Genomic DNA, 19,813 nt, shown 5'->3' on the forward strand with positions numbered 1-19,813 from the left:
TTTTCCTGTTGATTTATTGGCATGAGGAGGTCAGCATGGCCAAGTGGTAGTCTTTACTTCCAGATTAATGGTACCATTGAGGTGTTCCATGGCAGAAACAGTCCTCCCTTGTGAAATAAGACTTCTAGACTATCAGAGCCTAAAATAGTAGAGATGGGAAACAAAAAATTTTGCTAGTGGACAACTAAAAGGAACTGTAAGAGGAACCACTCCCATCTCCACCCCTTGATGCCTAGATCCATTAAAAACTATTAGCAAAATAGCAACATATATTGGTCACTGATTTAAAACACATATTATAGTGCTCACTTCAGCAGCACATATACTAAAAACACATATTATATCCTGGAAGACTTTGCCCCAGCTCTACAAAGTGTTTCCACCCAGCTGGTACCATAACTAAGTCTAAAAAGGTTTTACTATTACTAAAGGTCATACCACCACTTTCTCAGGTGAGTTGCTTCAAGGTGATGGGCAACATTACAAGACCAGCAAATTGCATGAGTATGAGCCCATTACCACACTTCAGTTTCAGTGCATTCCCTGATCAGAAGCAATGTTCTGTGAAATACCATGTGAATAAAACATTCTGTAAGTCTCAGGATGGTGGTTCTGGTAGAAACATGGTGAATAGGGAAGGTAAATTTGTATTCAGAATAAGTGTTTATTTCATTGAGAAAAAGTTCTGTCCCTTCCATGATGGACATGATCCTTTGTAATCAACCTTCCACCAGGTGGCTTTCTAGTGCTCCCAGAGAATGGTGCCATATTGAATGCTCAGTGTTGGTCTCTGCTGTCGGCAGGCTGGACATTCAGCAGTGATGATTGGAAGTACATGTTGCTGAGCCCATTAATAAATAACCTCCATGGAGCATTTCATTTGGTTTCCACTGGACTAAGATAGGGCTGGCTGAGAAAAGAGATTAAAAGATGTCCACAGACAGGTCACCTCATCCATCTGCGTATTTATACCCTCTTCTGAAGAGATTTCTGTTTGGTGAGCATTCACATGGGACACAATATCTTAACACTCTGATTATATTAGAGATTTCTACTCACAGACCTTCTTATCCCAATTTTTCAGCCATGACCCTTCTCAGTCTTGACTACCCAGCAAAACTATTAGCCACTACCCACGTGTCAAAACAGATCCAGACTTCTGCCAACTGGGAGGATTTTTCTCCTCTCTTACCCTTCAAAGCCACCCATGTTAGCAGGCCTGCAGTTCTATAACCATCTACTTTGGGGTAGCACCAGCATACTATACAGACCCATCTTTAAGCCAGGCCTGGAATTTTTCCTCCTCAGCCAACTTGTTATAGGGAACTCCCCAGGAGACCACAGATTCAGGTTAAGAGGGAAAAGGCAATGTGGTAGGAGCATGGACTGTGGGAACATGTGCCATTTACTTCTGTAACTTATTTGCACCTTCTGGACTTGCTTGAGCCTGATCTCATATATACCACTTCCACTTAATGATGAAACAACATATTTCATTCCAGCAAATGACCAATTTTATGGCTTGGAGGATTAGACAACATCCAGTTCATGATGGGCAACTTATGTTGCATAGTAACTTGGTGACTCATGGTCAATCATTCAGTTTCTACTAAGGCCCAACCTTAGTAGAAAACCTTAGTAAACCTTCTACTAAAGTTTCTACAACTTAGAAACTGTTTCTTCAAAGAATACTTGTCTACAGAGGATAGTAAAGTTTTGCCTCCAAATCCTAAGTGTCTGGGCTGTGATTCACCTACAGGAGCCTGCTAAAGTTGCCACACAGAGTCCCTATCTGCCAGAGGCACTTCAAGTATCATTGAATATGCTTCATTATACAGACCAAGTGGTAGAGCTGTTTGTATGGCATCCTGGACCAGATGCAGAGCCTTCTCTTGTTTGGTGTCTCACTCAAAACTGGCAGTCTCTTAGGTTTCTCAACAAGTTAGTGAGAGTTACATGCCCAAATGAGTTGTATGTTGCCTCAAAAACCTAAAGAAGCCCAATCAGTATGGTATCTCTAGCTTAGTGGTGGGAAGGGCTAGATGCAACAACTTTATCTTCACTTTGGAAGAGATCTCTCACTAGGCCCCAGACCACTGGGCCTCTAGAAATTTTACAAAGGTGGCAAGCCCCTGAATTCTTCGGGAATCTATTTCCCAACCTCTGTATGCATCTATCTTTCTAATGTATCTAGCATAGCTGTTGCTTCCTGCTTATCAGGAAGCATGATATCATCAGCATGATATCATCAATCTACTAAACCAGGGTGATTCAAAATGGAAGGGCAATTAAGGTCCCTTGGAACAAGATAATGTCATAGGCCTGAAGAGTTGATAACACACCTGAGGTAGGATAGTGAAGGTATATTGCTGCCCCTACCAATTGAAAGCAATCTGCTTCTGGCAGTTTTACTAACAAATAAGGTGGGGGCGGGGGAGGATTCAGATCAACAGCTGCATGCCAGGTGTGTTGAACTATTCCAACAATAAAATTACATCTGTAACCACCACCTGATTCAATTTACAATATTTCATGCTTCAAGATGAATCTATCACAAGGTAGGTATTATTTTACAATTTACAGATGAAAAGGCAAACCACAAAAAAAGTTCACACACTATGAAGGGTAAGACTCTGGATTTGAATCCAGCATCCATTATGCTTTATCATTGTCCTACCACAGCCTTTAAACCATGATTTTTCCCATTTGGACCTTTGATCTAAGTCATGTAAAGATCTATCAAACCCTCCAGAAACAAGAGAATGAGTTATCAGAAAAGATATACTGTTCCCAGAAGATACAAAGGAAGTGTCTAATAAATATTGATTATATAAACCTTGTCCTTATCAAGCTTTATTTGTATCTCCCTGTAGTAGGTAATACAGATAAATAAATGGGAGCTTACAACATAGTGTGAATAAGTGTAATGATAAGAATGGGTCTTGTAAGAACACATAGGAAGTACCTTAACCCAAGTATGGGAGTCAAGGAAATTTTTCTCAGAGGAAGTGATACTTGAACCGAGATGTATAGGATCAGTAGGAGTTAGGCAGACGAAGTAGGGCAGGGCAAAGGGTGGGGGCAAGGAATAGAAACGAGTACAGGAAACGGCAAGTGCCAAAGCCTTGAAATGACAAACAGCACAGTGGATTCATTCAGCAAGTCTGGACCGCAGAGTGTGAGGAAGGTAAGAACAAGAGATGAGGCTGGAAGACTACACATGGGCCAGATCACGAATGAACTTAAGGAGTTTGTATTTTACCTTGAAGATAATAGAGTCATTGAAGAGATTTAAGCAGGGGATACCATGACAGTTACGCACTTTAGAAATATTGCTAAAGCTACAGATGAAGGCTGGAGAATGGGAAGCTACTGCAGTAGTTGAGATTAAAGACAATGGCCCAAACTCGGGTTGTGACAAAGGGAATGGCAGAAATGGGTAGGCTGGAGACACAACTGATCGGCTGTTTGACAGTTATGTCAAAAAAAGTTTCAACTGAGTTTCAGCTGTGGTAACCATACAGCATATGATGATAACTAGAGCTGAGGAAGAATGTAGAGTTAGAAGAGGAAGACAGGATATTAATGGTGAAATCCTGACAAGGAATTCAATAGAAATTGGGGAGGGGGGGGCGGTGGGAGAATAAGAAATCCAGGTCCACTGAAAGTCTGTGTCAACTCTTCTGTGTCTCATAGTTAAATAATTAATCGTAGACAACAAGTTGTATGCAACTTTTAGAACATCTGAAGAAGATTAGACTGTATCAATGAAAGACTTTTTCTGCTATTTCAAAATGCAAAAGGCCGACTGGGAGACGTAGTTTAGATGCTGAAAGATTGACATTTCTCAGTAGTCTAGTAGTCAATGAAAATAGGAAATGTGAAATCAGCAGTATTGTCTTGACTTTTCCAGGCTATGTGGAGATGTCACTCCTCATGCCCCACTTGAACAGGCTCTGGAAGGACTTTTGTGATAGAAAACTAACATATATTTGTATATGAACCTTCATGGACTGGAGAGGAAATTTTGAAAGAGTGGCACAGCACTCTGAGAATTGTGATTCTTCTGGAGTGTAGCAGAGAGGGAGCAGATTGGAGATGGGTGACGTTATAGGCTTCTATTGTTTAAATACAGTTTTGACACATGTAACAATAGTGTCAACCCTAGGAATAACAACAACAATGACAAAGCAAAAACAAAAAGCTGTGATTTCCACCTTCAATAGCCAAGCAATCTTGAAAAAGAAAAGCAAACCTAGAGGTATCACAACTCCAGATTGCAAGTTATATTACAAAGTGGTGGTAATTAAAACAGTATGGTAGTGGCATAAAAATAGACAGATCAATGGAATAGAACATAAAACCTAGATATAAACCCACAATTATATGGTCAGTTAATCTTCAACAAAGGAGGAATGATTATACAATGGAAAAAAGACAGACTCTTCAACAAATGGTTTTGGGGAAAACTGGACAACTACATGCATGAAGAATGAAATTGGACCAGGACATCTGGGTGGCTCAGTTAGTTAAGTGTCTGACGTCAGCTCAGGTCATGATTTCCATGGCTCACATGTTCAAGCCCTGCATCGGGCTCTGTGTTGACAGAGCAGCTCAGAGCCTGCAGCCTGCTTTGGATTCTGTATCTGCCTTTCCCCTGCTCTCTCTCTCTCTCTCTCTTAAAAATAAACATTAAAAAAATATTTTTAAAGAATGAAATTGGACCACTTTCTAACACCATACACAAAAATAAACTCAAAATGGATTAAAAACCTAAACGTAAGACCTAAAACCATAAAAATCCTTGAGGAGAGCGCAGGCAGTAATTTCTCTGACATTTCTAGATACGTCTCCTGAGGCAAGGGAAATAAAAGCAAAAATAAACCATTAGGACTTCATCAAAATAAAAAGTCTCTCACAGTGAAAGAAACAACAAAACTAAAAGGCAACCTGTAGAATCGGAGAAGATATTCACAAATGTTATATCTGGTAAAGGGTTAGTACCCAAAATATATAAAGAATTTATACAGCTTAACACCAAAAAAGTCCCAAATAGTCCAATTAAGAAATGGACAGAACTGGGGTGCCTGGGTGGCTCAGTCGGTTGGGCGTCCGACTTCAGCTCAGGTCACGATCTCGCCGTCTGTGAGTTCGAGCCCCACGTCGGGCTCTGGGCTGATGGCTCAGAGCCTGGAGCCTGCTTCTGATTCTGTGTCTCCCTCTCTCTCTGCCCCTCCCCTGTTCATGCTCTGTCTCTCTCTGTCTCAAAAATAAATAAAAATGTTAAAAAAATTAAAAAAAAAAAAAGAAATGGACAGAAGACATGAATAGACATATTTCCAAAGAAGACATACAAATGGCCAACATACACATGAAAAAATGCTCAACATCACTTATCAGGGAAATACAAATCAAAATCACAATGGGCTACCACCTCACACCTATCAGAATGACTAAAGTGTTATCAAGGATGTGAGAAAAAAGGAACCTTCATGGACTGTTGATGGGAATGCAAACTGGTGCAACCACTGTGAAAAACAGTACGGAGTTTTCTCAAAAAGTTAAAAATAGAACTATTCTGGGGCACCTGGGGGGCTCCCTCGGTTAAGCGACCGACTTCAGGTCAGGTCACGATCTCATGGTCTGTTAGTTCGAGCCCCGCGTCGGCTCTGTGCTGACTGCTCAGAGCCTGGAGCCTGTTTGAGATTCTGTGTCTCCCTCTCTCTCTGACCCTCCCCCGTTCATGCTCTGTCTCTCTCTGTCTCAAAAATAAACGTTAAAAAAAATTAAAAAAAAAAAAGAACTATTCTATTCAGTATTTGCACTACTGGGTATTTACCCAAAAAATACAAAAACACTAATTCAAAAGGATACATGTACCCCTTTGTTTATTGCAGCATTATTAACAATAGCCAAACTATGGAAGCAGCCCAAGTGTCCATTAATAGATGAATGGATAAAGAAGATGTGATATATAGATATAGATGATATAGATATAGATATAGATATAGATATAGATATAGATATAGATGTATGAAGAATGCTATTCAGCCCTTAAAAGGAATGAAATCTTGCCATTTATACTGACATGGATGGAGCTAGAGAGTATAATGCTGAGTAAAACAAGTCAGTCAGAGAAAGACAAATACCATATGATTTCACTCATGTGGAATTTAAGAAACAAAACAAATGAGCAAAGGGAAAAAGAGAGAGAGAGAAACCAAGAAACAGACTCTTAATTATAGAGAACAAACTGATGGTCACCAGAGAAGAGGTTGTGGGGGGATGGGTGAAAGAGGTGATGAGGATTAAAGAGTACACTTATCATGATGAAATTAATTAATTAAACAATTAATTTTTAACAAACAGTGATTTTAACCATTGGTTTTCAAATTTAGGTACACATTGGAATCACCCAGGGAGTTTAAAAAATTACTGAAACAGGGGCACCTGGGTGGCTTAGTCGGCTGAGTGTCTGACTTCGGTTCAGGTCATGATCTCATGGTTCATGAATTTGAGCTCTGCATCAGGCTGTGTGCTGACAGCTCAGAGCCTGAGGCCTGATTTGGATTCTGTGTCTCCCTCTCTTTCTGCGCCTCCTCTGCTCATGCTCTGTTTCTCTCTGTCTCTCAAAAAATGAATAAAAATGTTTAAAAAATAGAATAAAAAGAGAAATGAAAGTCTACCTCAGGGACTTCTGGGAACTTCTCATTAACCCAAACTGTATTTCAAGGCCATCTCAGGTTGTAATGAGGTCTTGGAATTTGTGTGCATTGCTTTCAAGGTTCTATGGTAGAAGACAAGGGAGAAGGTAGTTAAGATTGTTATTGGGTGAGCCAACCTACAATGTCTACAAAACATGAATGTACTACTTTTGTATTTTTTAATGTAAATATAGTAGTATAAAGACTGTAAGGAAATAACATACCTGGGAGAAATTTCATCATAACCTGACCTGTCTACCACACTATTTTACACTCATAGAAGTCCATCCAAACCCCAAACCTCTCTGCTGCTTTTTCTGAGGCTATGTTAATTAGTTAATACAGCAACATTTTCAAACCCAAAGTTTTATTCCAGTAGAAAAGAAGCAATCATTAGACTAAGCCTGGTGAGTGGAATGACCACAAAATTCTCCCCAAAGTCCTGGCCTTCTTTTGCTTGATAGTCTCCAAAATAAAGTTAATTTCTCTGCTGACCTGATGTTCACATTAAACTGTTTGTTGCCAAGGGTTTGAATTACTGCAAATATGTCCCTTGGGTTTATCCCAGTTGAATTAATAATCAGAGCCCCCACCACGATCTCTTGTTTGGCAGTTACTCTCATTCCAACCTCCCTCCTGAATTTAAAACTCATGATTTCCAACTGCCTGCTGGATAAGAACATCTCAATGTCCCACGAGCAAATCAACCTTGGTATGTCACCATGATCTCATGATGTTCCCCCCAAACTGCTGCATTCCCCATCTCAGTGATTAGTCAAGTCCAGTGATCAAGTTGTTCAAACTACAGATCTCAGAACTATGCTCGTATCTTCTCTTTTCTTTATCTCTTATTTCCGTACATGCTTTCCAGTCTTTCTCTTCTCTAATTCACACCCAACTCACCTTCTATCTAGATTATAAACCAAATGTCATTCAAATCATTCCAATGTCCTGAGGGTAGCAAATATTGTGACTTCAAGAAATGGAAACAAAAGCCAGTGGGGTTGAAGAATAAACACAAGGAGAGTGTCAGGAGATGAGGTCAGAAAGGCAGGCTGGGTCCAAATCCTGTATAAGTTATATTCAAGAGTAAGACATGCTAATATATATAATTGTGATGGAAAGCCGTTGTAGGGCTTGCTAATGAACGTGTACCAACTTAATACACTCTATGTCATTCGCTCTTCATACTGGCCTCAAACCACTTTGGTAAAACGTACATCAAATTACACTGAAAACCCATTGTACCCATAATCCCAGTCTGATCATGAGAAAAACATCAGGCAAATTCCAATAGGGGGCATCCTACAATATTCTTGACCATACTCCTCAAAACTGTTGAGGTTATTAAGAAGAGGAAAATCTGAGAAATTGTCATAGCCAAGAGAAGCCTAAGGAAACATCGATTGAATGTAATGTGAGATCCTGGAACAGAAGACGGGCACTAAGCAAAAACTAAAGAAATTTGATAAACTAGGAACTTTAATTAATAATAAGGTATTAGTATGGGGTGCCTGGGTGGCTCAGTTCGTTGAGCATCCGACTTCAGCTCAGGTCATGATCTCATGGCTCGAGAGTTCGAGTCCTGTGTCAAGCTCTGTGCTGACAGCTCAGAGCCTGGAGCCTGCTCCAGATTCTGTGTCTCCCTCTCTCTCTGCCCCTGCCCTGCTCACACTCTGTCTCTCTCAAAAAAAAAAATAAACATAAGAAATTTTTTTAAATTTTTTAAAAATAATAATAATGTATCAGTATAGATTAGTTCATTGTAATAAATATATCATGCTAGGGAGCCTGGCTGGCTCAGTAATTAGAGCATGCAATTTTTGATCTCAGGGTTTTGAGTTCTAGTTGCGGTCTAGGTTATAGACTACTTAAAAAAAATAAATTAGGGGCGCCTGGGTGGCTCAGTCTGTTAAGTGTCTGACTCTTGATTTCAGCTGAGGTCATGATCACACGGTTTGTGAGATCAAGCCCCATGTCAGGCTCTGCACTCAGCACAGAGCCTGCTTAGAATTCTCTCTCCCTCTCTCTCTGTCTGTCTTCTGCTCGTGCCTTCTCTCTCCCTCTCTCTCAAAATAAATAAATAAACATTTAAAAAATGTTTAAAAAATAATTTTTTTAAAAATATGCATACACACATATTATGCTAAATGTAAGATGTTAATAATAAGGGAAACTATGTGGATCTATGCAGGAACTCTCTGTAGTATCTGCTCAGTTTTTCTGTGTACCTAAAATGTTCTAAAAAATAAAGTATGTTAATTTAAAAGGAAAAAACTCTATAGTAATTCCTTAGTTCCTAAAGGACAAAGGCTAAACCCAGAAGCACAACATGTGCTTAGGGCATTTTTCCAAGCCAATTTTTCATATTCCTTCGCACACACACCCAAATTACACCATAGCTACAATGAACATTTAACTTTTCCACTGACATCCCAGGCCTTTCTGTGCCTCTGAGTCTTTGCACATGCTGTTCACTCTGCCTGGAATGCCATACTCTGCCGATCTCAGCTTAGCTAACTCTTCAGTGATTCGACTCAAGTGTTTCCCCTAATTCTTCCAATTCATTTGTCCTGTGACATTCCATAGCTCTTGAAACATGACACATTCTCTGCCACAACAAACTAGAAGAACAAGCTGTCCAGATCAACCATCTCTCCTTTACCATCATGGTCTGAGCAGCTCCCCAGGCCATTTCCACCGTTTACATTTTCCAAGGCAGACCAAAGCACAGTATGAACCCTCCCATGCCCACAACCGCAGGAGATCCATATCAAGCTCTCAGGGTGGTCCTGTTGACTTCCTTTCCTTCCATGTGAAGTGACTGGAGAAGCATTCAGTTCTGTTACACAGATTAGGTGGAGATCAAACTGCATAGCTTTTCCAAAGAAATCCTCTTTACAAACATCCTCTCTTTTCCATGCATTTTATACCTTTGCCGTAGGTGAGCAACCCAATGAATTCTGTTATCAGTTTCAGGTATTCTTCTTCAGATATTCTTCTTTGAATATCTATAGGTTGATTTGTCTTGGGACTTGCTTTGCTCTTCTGACCTCTAGCATATAGTGCTGGATATGCCTCCAGGCTTCAACATTCCTTCCCACATCCTTCTTTCTGCCTTCCCATGCTCAGAGGCTAGAAAGTTAAAACAAGTTCCCCTGCAGCCAGGATACTAAGTTCAATTAAGAGTCCTCCAATGAGACTAAGAAGACATAAATAGGATGGAGAGCATCACCCCACTGCCATTTTGTCTTGGCAATCAAGGTCATTAGCACCTGAGTATAGAAAGCTAGAGGGACAGCTGATCTCAGCTTTTCAGTGGCTGCTTGCCACTTTCCTGGGTATTAAGAGGCAGCTGTGATGCTCATGGCAGAGTTGACAGAAGAGGCATCAGCTCTGTGATCCCAGCTCACAGCCACAGCCGTCCATTCTTGAACACATTAGTTCTGATGGTAGTCCCTAACTCTAGCTACGCCAGCTCTTCCAATGATTTGGAAAGCACCTAACTCCCTACACTAAATCCTTGCATGCTTAAAATATCTAGACTAGTTTCTGTATCTATATTAGTCTGCTCAGGCTACTGTAACAAAATACCACAACTGGGTGGCTTAAAAACAGAAACATTTGCTCACAATTCTGGATGCTGGAAGTCCAAAATCAAGGTGTTGGCAGGGTTAGTGTCTCCTGAAACCTCTCTCCTTGGCCTGCAGGTGGCCAATATCTTGCTGCCCCTTCACATGCTCACCCCTCTCTGCATATACACCCGTGGTGTCTCTCTTTGTCCCCTAATTTCCTCTTATTATAAGGAAACCAGTCAGATTTTATTGGGGCTCACCCTATCATCCTCATTTTAACTTAACTGTCTCTTTAAAGACCCTCTCTCCAAACTGTCACATTCTGAGGTAGTGACTGTGTCTAGAGTTTTGATATGTGAATTTGGGGGGAGACACAATTTAGTCTATAACACTATCCTTCCCTGAAACCTGACTAATATAGATAGATAGATAGATAGATAGATAGATAAATATAGATATAGGTATCTCAATGTGTCTGTCTATACTTCCAATTTAACATCCTTTAACAAACGAATGAACAAATAAACATGGCAGGGCTTCACAGTAAAAGTTCATCATTAAGTCACTTTCTTCTCTTTGTAAATGTTACTAAATTTCCTTTCCAACCTCTCTACCTTCTGGCCATTTTTTATTCTGCAGTTCTTAAGGAAGGCAGAAGAGACCTTCTTTATTAGCTACCTGTTGCTACTTACCAATATTACCACAAATTTAACTGCTTAATACAATACATACTTATTATCTCATAGTTTCTATGGTTCAAAAAACCAGACATGACTTAACTGGACCCTCTGCTCAGGGCTTCAGAAAGCTGCAATTAAGCATCAGCCAGGGCTCTGTTCTCATCTGAGTCTAGCCTAGAGAACAATCTACTCCAAACTCACTCAGAATTCAGTTGGCAGAATTCAGTTCCTTGTGGCTGTAGGATTCCAGGCTTCAGTTTCATGCTGCTTGTCAGCCAGTGGCCACCTTAGCTCTTAAAGGCTGCTCACAGGTTCTTGGCACACGGAGTGTGGCCAACATGGCCATTTGCTTCCTCAAAGCCAAGAGAGCAGTTAGCAAGGTGTACGAAAACCATATGCAACATAATCAATAGTCATGTACATTCCACGACTTTTGCTGTATTCTCTTGGTTAGAAAGAAGTCACAGGCTACACCCACGCTCAGAAAAAGGGGATTACACAAAGGTGGGAATGCCAGAAGCAAAGTTCATAGAGGTCATCTTAAGAGCCTGCCACAATTCATTTCTGCTTTCTTCCCTCTGTTAGGGTCTCTGTGATTAGGAACCTGAGCCTATCCAACAACCACAAATATAGGAAAGGGGCATGGGGCCCTCAATCAGATCAAGTACCTCTTTTAGCATACACTCCTGCACAGGAGCTGTCTGAAGGCAGAGAGCCCATCTGTCTTGGCTGTCCTAGGTCTAAGAGTGGCAGAAGAATTCAGGCTGTGATGAGACCCTGAGCTGCCTGAACGTCTCCTGGTTGCTATTCCAATCTCAAAGGAACCCCCACAGAGACAGTTACAGTTCTTTGCATTTCAACAAGGCCCCAGAGGACCCAGCATGCTCCTCTGAAGCAGCCCTTAATACCTTAATACATAGGACCTCGTTCCTCTGAAGGGCCAGGACCTTGCCCATTTTTCTTTTTAAGTCTTCACAGTTCTGACCCAAGGTCAGGCATATGGTAGGTGCTCAATATACTTTAGGAAGAATGAATTAACTCCACAATTTAAAAACAAATGACTGTGAAATCAGAACCTAAAGAACTTGGAGAATTTGTTAAACTACTAAAAAAATGGAGTGAGAGCCATATAACAGAGTTCTATTACTCAGATATAGAAAGGTGGCCAGAATAGATTAATGAAAATGAAGTTTCATGTGATTATGTTTTTTAAAGAAAAAAAAATAATATGTATTAATAATGATAATAACTGGCACAATGATTATTGTCCATGATAGTCTACATTTTATTTTTCTATCGTGTGTGACATTGTTCTATTCTGATTTAAGACAACGAAAAGGATTATATAGGACCCTAGGAAGCCAAATGTCTCCTCAATTAATCATGCCGCTTTTCTCTGTTTTTTTTTTTTTTTTCCCTGTTTTTATATGGTTATTATGCTGATAATTCAGGGCATTCCATTTAATTCAACAAACATTTGTGGAGGGCCTACCACGCGCAAGGTATTAGACATTAGACAGAGTGTCTCACGATCCAGTGATGGATAAGAGCGGGAAGGTGAGTGGTGTAACAGTGTTGTGACACGGCTTTGCAGCTGCTTGAATAGCCATATACACAGCAGGTTGATAAATAACTGGTTGTCCACCAGCAGGAAGTTTCCCATGCAAAGTCACAGTTACTCTTCATATACCCTGCCCTCGTCAACATTTTTATCTATGACTTCAGTGAAGAAGATAAGCACAAAATTCAGAGTAATAGCTAACAGCTAAAAGAAGCATGATGCAAAATAATCTGAACAGCGTGAAGTTCAACAAGAATCATTGCTAAGTTTTGTATTTACTTTCAAAACACCAACAGTACAAATTCATGGGGATTCTTGTCTTGGCGGTAATTCATGTAAAAAAAAAAAAACAACTGGGTTTTTTATTGACCACGGATTCATTATGAGGCATTAATGGAATGTGGCTGATAAAAACAGAGGCCAGGGCAATTCTTGACCACAGTCATAAATCTAGTGTGCAGATAAGAGGCTGACAGGTCAATCCTGTTCTAGTCAGATCACACTGGAGTCTATTTTCACTTGTAGGCACTCATTTCACTGTTGGAACAAGGCATCCTTAACCCATTTTTGTGAAGAAGTATTTTCTCACATTCCTGTTCCATCCTGGGTTCTCACACCCCCCAAAAGCAGTGTGCTAAAATGGGATAATGAGGTCTACTCTTCTGACGTAGCAAGGTTACAAAGCACTGATGTCACATGAACCAGGTTTCTTACACAGATTTCAGTCATGCCAGCTTTGTGTTGACTTATTCGTTTATTGCAGCCTCCTCTCCGTAGGGACTCAGGCCTAAATCTGGGGATGATGAAATGACCAGAAATCTGACTTACAACCACAATGTGTGCTCCAAATGACTCCTCCCTCCTACTACAGTCACAACACAACCTTTGTCCTTGAACCAGCTGCCCTGCCTAGATTCTTATTCTTCCTGTAAAGACCCTAAGGCACCAACCTTGCCAAACTCCTATAGGAGTCTAAATCCACCATTTAGTTTGAAAACTGAGATCCCTGCTACTCTCTATAAATGCCTCCCCTCCCTTACCAGCAATCCCTCCCAACTCTGGCTTCCCATGTTCTCCAGGCCTGAGAATTGGGAGTGTGCAAAAGTGTAAGGAGGTAAGTAGGAAAAGGAGGAGAGAAGGAAGTAAAGAGATTAACCCTGACCCCAAAGATGGGTCTTTTTTGCTATTGCTCCAACAAATCATGGTTCTTTCTTTTCTTTTCTCTTTGTCCCAAAACCCAAAACCCTGCCCAGGGGCTGAGGGAATCCCAGGCTTACAGAACCTACTCCCTCCAAAAGAGTTGATCCTATAACTAGAACCAGTCCAGCAGGGCCACCTCCCAGTCCAGGCAAGATGCCAAGGATCTGCTGAGCCAGAACTTCTTCTTCCTTATCCTCAACAAAGGCCTGAGAAACTATGGTCTGTCCAACTAATGCCCTTGGGCTAGAGGTGTGCGTATCACATCTATAAGTCAGACTTTGTGTTCAACACTGTGAATGCTTTATCTCATTTAATATCTGTGGTAAAAAAAAAAAAAAAAACTATGCTGTGATGTCTTGGTTAACATATCTTCCAACTGCAAGAACAGAAAGCTCTACTCAAAATGGTATCAAGTGATGGGGATTATTGGTTTACACACTAGAAACAACAGAAGTGGAACAGGCTTCCGGGTGGGTTGATTTAGGAGTTCAGCAACTTCTTTCAGTAGTCCTGTTTAGCATCTCTCCACTCCAGGAGCTTCTTGGTGGCTCGGTTGGTTAAATGTCTGACTCTTGGTTGGCTCAAGTCATGATTTCACAGTTCCTGGGTTCCAGCCCCACATCAGGCTCTGTGCTGACAGTGTAGAGCCTGCTTGGGATTCCCTCTCTTTGCCCCTCCCCTGCTCTCGCTCTCTCTCTCTCTCTCAAAATAAATAAACAAATTTAAAACAACAACAATAACAAAAATATCTTTCCACTCTACCAGCCACAATAAGAGCTTCCATTTAGGGCTGGCCCCTGTTGCAGTCTCAGAGTGGCTTTCTGTTGCTACTGGAACCACATATATCCCCCATTCTTATCTAGCAGGAGACAGGGAAGGTTATTTCTTTTTCTCCTGGAAGTAACCAGTAAACTTTGGCAAGCTCATTGGCCTGAATTAGGCCACACTCACCATTACAGCTGCAAAATGGAAGTGTATTAGGCCTGAGCCTTCAATAATGGAGTAGTCTGTTGGGCAGAGATGTGAATACCCTAACAAAAGTCATGGTAGTTACCAAGAGAAGCAGAACAGATACTGGAGAAGCAACCCCAAGGCTCTCATAGGTACACACTACATCAGTTTTGCTAAGAAGAAACTGAACCTCAGAGAACCTATGGAACTTTGTAAGTAAGGGAGCCAAGATTCTCACCCATCCCTGTCTGGCCCAACACCAGGATACCTTGAGGGATGAAACTAATGAAAAACTGGAATAGTCATCCTTCACCTTCAGCCTTAAGCATAGAGGTGGGAAAGGGGAGCAGGGGCTTCATGAGACTGTAAAGATCTCAGCCACTGTGTTGGCATTCAGGAGTCACTGAATCAACCTACCCCACAAATCTGAGGCAGCTTTGAATGTGGGGACATCAGCTGGTACTATGCCTAGCTTATCAAACATCTATAAACTGAAGACAGATTGCAAATCTATTGCCCATGATGAAAAGTTCTAGAGCACTGCCTTCCAAGTCCATTCTGGGTTAAATCCATTTAACCTGGTTAAACGAGGCTGTGGTCTAGCCTGGAAACCCTGCCACAATGCATAACATCGCTCCTCCTGCAAATATCTTCCAAGTTCCAAAGGACAGATTTGCAAATAGACTTCTGGAGCACAGCCCCAACCACTGCTGGGAACTGCCTTTCTTTGACTTGTTTATTCGGGAAAGCTGTTCTGGACTTTCACCCAGCAGCTGCCTGGCAGGAGGTGACCTGGATTTGGCCAACAGAGGGTGGGGCCAGCAGGAGGGTAAAGCTGATAGCTACTGCTCAGTGCTAACTGGACACCAATCTGCACCCTGGGAAGGGAGAAGGGCAGAGCATTCATAGGCCATAGTACAGCTGGTCTCTGACAGGGACTTTATGTAAGGAGTGCAAGTCTCCCCTTCCAACCCCACTTCCACTTGGTGGAAGAAGGATAGACAAGGTTGCATGCACTCATGTGGCTTGAAAGCCTTTTACAAGTTTTGAGGGTCAGCAAGCATAAATTTTCCTTTAAGCAGCTGATGTTTCTCCTTCCTGTTGAAGTCTCTCACAAGGCAGCATCAGGTTTGAGGATCATGGCCTGCGGCGGCTGCACTAACCTTAAAGAGTTCTGTGGTCTCTTTTGAGTGATTTTTCTGTTCCTGGTCCTGGCAAACTTATCCATTTTCTGACAATATTTAGAGTCTGATGTAAGTGTGAACTAGATAATGACCTTTAAAGTCATAGCATGTTGTTCTCTTTAAAGCTTTACTTTCTTCCTCAGAGCATCTGCAAAGTCCTCTGACCCCTCTGCATGGTCTCTTGGTGATTTCCCCAAGTTTCTGTCCACTTGTTGGGGTGGGGACTAGTGGATGATGGGCAGAACCTTCATGTGTCTTGGGCCATGAGGAGTTTCTGAGCCAGTTGAAACCATTCCTTATGCTTCAGAAGCTCTTGCAGCCCATTCTGAGATGCATAATACTGACTGGCTCATCTCAGGCCTATCTTTGTCTCTGGATATTTTTGGATCTTTCCCCAAAACACATACAAGAGCATACAACGAGCTCCCCCCATGAGTAGTTACTAGAACTTGGCTAACATTTCAAGCTTGACATGACTAAAGCAATACCATATCTGCAGCTTAACTTTAGGTGACTCACCAGAAGAACTATTTTAAACAAAATGTGTAGAGACTGAGATTACATTTGTTCTAGGAAAAACAGACTGAAGGGACAAAAAGCTAATATAGTGTTTTGAAATGCTCTTTTTAAGTTCATAGAAGCCCTGCTGTATTTTCTTGACAGCATGCTAGTCACCAAACACAACAGGAGGGGCAAAGATGGTATCTAAAACACTTAAACTGGGGCACCTGGGTGGCTCAGTCAGTTGGTTGGGTGTCTGACTTCAGTTCAGGTCATGATCTCACAGCTGGTGAGTTCGAGCCCCGTGTCAGGCTCTGTGCTGATAGCTTGAGCCTGGAGCCTGCTTCGGATTCTATGTGTGTGTGTGTCTCTCTGCCCTCCTCCACTCATGCTCTGTCTCTCTCTGTCACAAAAATAAATAAACATTAAAAAAAATTATAAAACACTCAAGCCACCACGTCCTGACACCATCCAGCAGGAGTGTATGTTCATCGGAGAACAGGTTTGCTGAAATAGCAATGGTCTTGTTCATCTGTCACGAGGGAGCCTCATAAACACCCTTGCAAAATAACATCTGTCAGGATAAGGGTCCAGTAGCCTCATGAAGGAAAGAGTTCACCAGGCATCTGTCCTACCTTATGGTTGTCTTCAGTTCTCCTGGCAATTACTATACCCTCTTCCCCACTCCAAAGTGTAGAACCAGACTAGGGTTTCTAGCTCTGACACTTGGGCTGGACCAGGTTTCTAGGGGAAGCAAGGGTTCAATAGGTACACAGGACAAAAGGCTCCTATGCTACTCAAATCAAGCACACAGGTAAGCACCAAACTCATTATTCTCCTGAGAAGTTGATTCCCTTCCTGAAAAAACATCTGTGCCCTGAACACTATCAAGATAATCTCCAGGGGCACTAGTGGCTCAGTTGGTTAAGCATCCCATTCTTGATTTTGGCTCAGGTCATGATCTCAAGGTTCCTGAGATCAAGCCCTGCATCAGGCTCTGTGCTGGTAGTGAGGAGCCTGCTTGGGATACTCTCTCTCCCTCTCTTTCTCTGCCCCTTCCCACATGTGTGTGTGCTCTCTCTCAAAATAAATAAAATAAACATTTTTTTAAAAAGATAATCTCCAGAAGACAAATACTGTATACTACCATATGTTCTTACGCATATGTGAATCCTAAAAAAAGAAAAAGAAAAAATTGAACTCGTAGAAACAGAGAGTAGAATGGTAGTAGCCAGGGGCTGTGGGGAGGCTGAGAAAATGATAGGTGTTAGTCAAAGGGTATAAACTTCCAGTTATAAGATGAATAACTCTGGAGATTGAATGTACAGCCATGAGGACTATAGTCACCAATACTGTGTTATATACTTGAAACTTGCCCAAACAGTAAACCTGAAGAACACTTACCACACACGCAGACCTGAGAGGTAACTAGGTGAGGTGATGGATGTGTTCATTAACTTAACTGTGGTTATCATGTCACAATATAACACATGTTCAATCATCACACTGTATACTTTAAATATATATAATTTTATTTGTCATTTATGCCTCAATAAATAAATAAAGCTGGGGGGAAGGAAGAAAAAAAAAAAGGAAACCTAAAAAAGAGAGAATCTCCAAGAGGGGAGGAGAAGTTGAAATCACTACTTTGACCTGGTCCTCTGGAGTTTTCCTTTCTGCTTTGGGTCTCCACTTCACGTTCCATTACCATCAGAACATGAGCCCCCTCGGGGAGATTCTACTATCTCTTTAGTAGTACGCAAGTCCCTTCCCTGAACTCTGATTTATACAGCTGAGACAGACCAGAACTTTTCCAAAGGCTTTACCAGATTCTAAGAGGGAACAACAGGGGCATAAACAAGAAAATATGTGAAGCATAAACAGTCAGGCTTGTGCAAAACATTAACAGTGGTAATGCTTTAGGAAATGAGACACGGAAGGAGGAATTTTGTACATTCTAACCTTCTTGTTTGATTTTTTCCACAAGAATTTTATTTAATTTGTGAGTAATACACATACATTTTGAAGCTTATATGGTATTAGTTTGGGTCCTACCATAGCATCCTAGTTGCTATGGGTAGTTGCTCTACCCACCGACTTTTCACCTTATTAACTCTGAGAGTCTTTCTTCTGTTCCTTTCTACCCCCACCCATTCCTTCTCAACAGGACTCACAGACCTACTGGAAAGAACAATGGATGATAAGTTTGATCATTTATTCAATGAACGTGCTACCACATGCCAACTATCATTCCAGACACTGAGCAATAGGCAATCACATACTTTCCATGCCTATTAGTAACACTCAGATGCCTTTTCTCTTTGATAGGAGAAAGATCAAGCGTCATTTCCTTCCATCTACGAAGTCCCGGATCTTACTTTTTTTTTTTTTTTTAAGAGGAAGAATAGGCACTTAGAATTATACAAAAACACATTTAATAGATTCATTAATCTCTGCCAATAAAAAGCTCTTGGTCAAACGAATTCTTAGAAGACAATGGAAAGGAGCTCATTTACATACAAATGGATCTTCCTGGAGAATGCAGAGGAAAATCCCACTTTCGGATTTGGAGCAGCAACAACTACTAATATAGTCAAGACTAGGACATCTCTGTGCTCTGGGTGCCTCTACTAAGATGACTAAGGACCCTTATCAGGCCCATCTAAGCATATGACTACTAACTCTTCCCATGCTCTTCACTGTGCTTTTCCCTCTGTTGATCTAACCTGAGCTCAAGAATTCTCACCTGGAAGTGAATAAAATTGGGCTACCTTCATTTTCCAGGGGGCCCTCTTCCTTAATCTGCTTCTGTTTCCTCAAGAAAACATTTGGAGACATTACAAAGGAACCTCATGCCAAGGTTTACAGCCACCTCTGCTGAGGAAACTACTTCCCAACAGGTATTTCTGAGGAATACTACTCACTGGCACACCCCTGGGAGAACAGCCAGTGCTTGAATTTGCCTTCAGTCTTGACTTCTAGGACTTCATGAGCCTGTGAAGAAAGGACTTCCAAACCTAAATCTCATTGGCCAAGAGCTCTGTATGAACTCCCTTGGAAGGTTGTCTGGGGTCAGTCAGGGAATCTGCCCTTCCCTCCTGCCCCCTACCTAGCTTATACCAAAGGATAGGCAGACAGGAATTAATGGCCAAAAAGAAGGAAGCCACGTGTGTGGCCCAACAATCCATCCTAGGAAGTGACAGACCAGATGGTATCCAAATACATAAACATATATTCTGAAATCCCCCAAATTCTTCAAGGCTTTTTGCTAAAATAAACCAATGCATAACCATCCTAGAATCATTTCAAGAATTTATTTCTAAGGAAGCAGCAGGTGGCAGCAAAGTTTCACATTTTTTACCCTTTGGGCTGGAATGAAAACAAAGTGTCATGGAATAGTCTCCTCATCTCTGAGTCAGCCAGCTGGCCCAGAAACTGGCACACTGCCATCTTGTAA

The sequence above is a fragment of the Puma concolor genome, chromosome D1 (assembly GCF_028749965.1).
Source record: "Puma concolor isolate L17-30 chromosome D1, mPumCon1.1.hap2, whole genome shotgun sequence".
In the NCBI taxonomy this organism is placed as follows: Eukaryota; Metazoa; Chordata; class Mammalia; order Carnivora; family Felidae; genus Puma; species Puma concolor.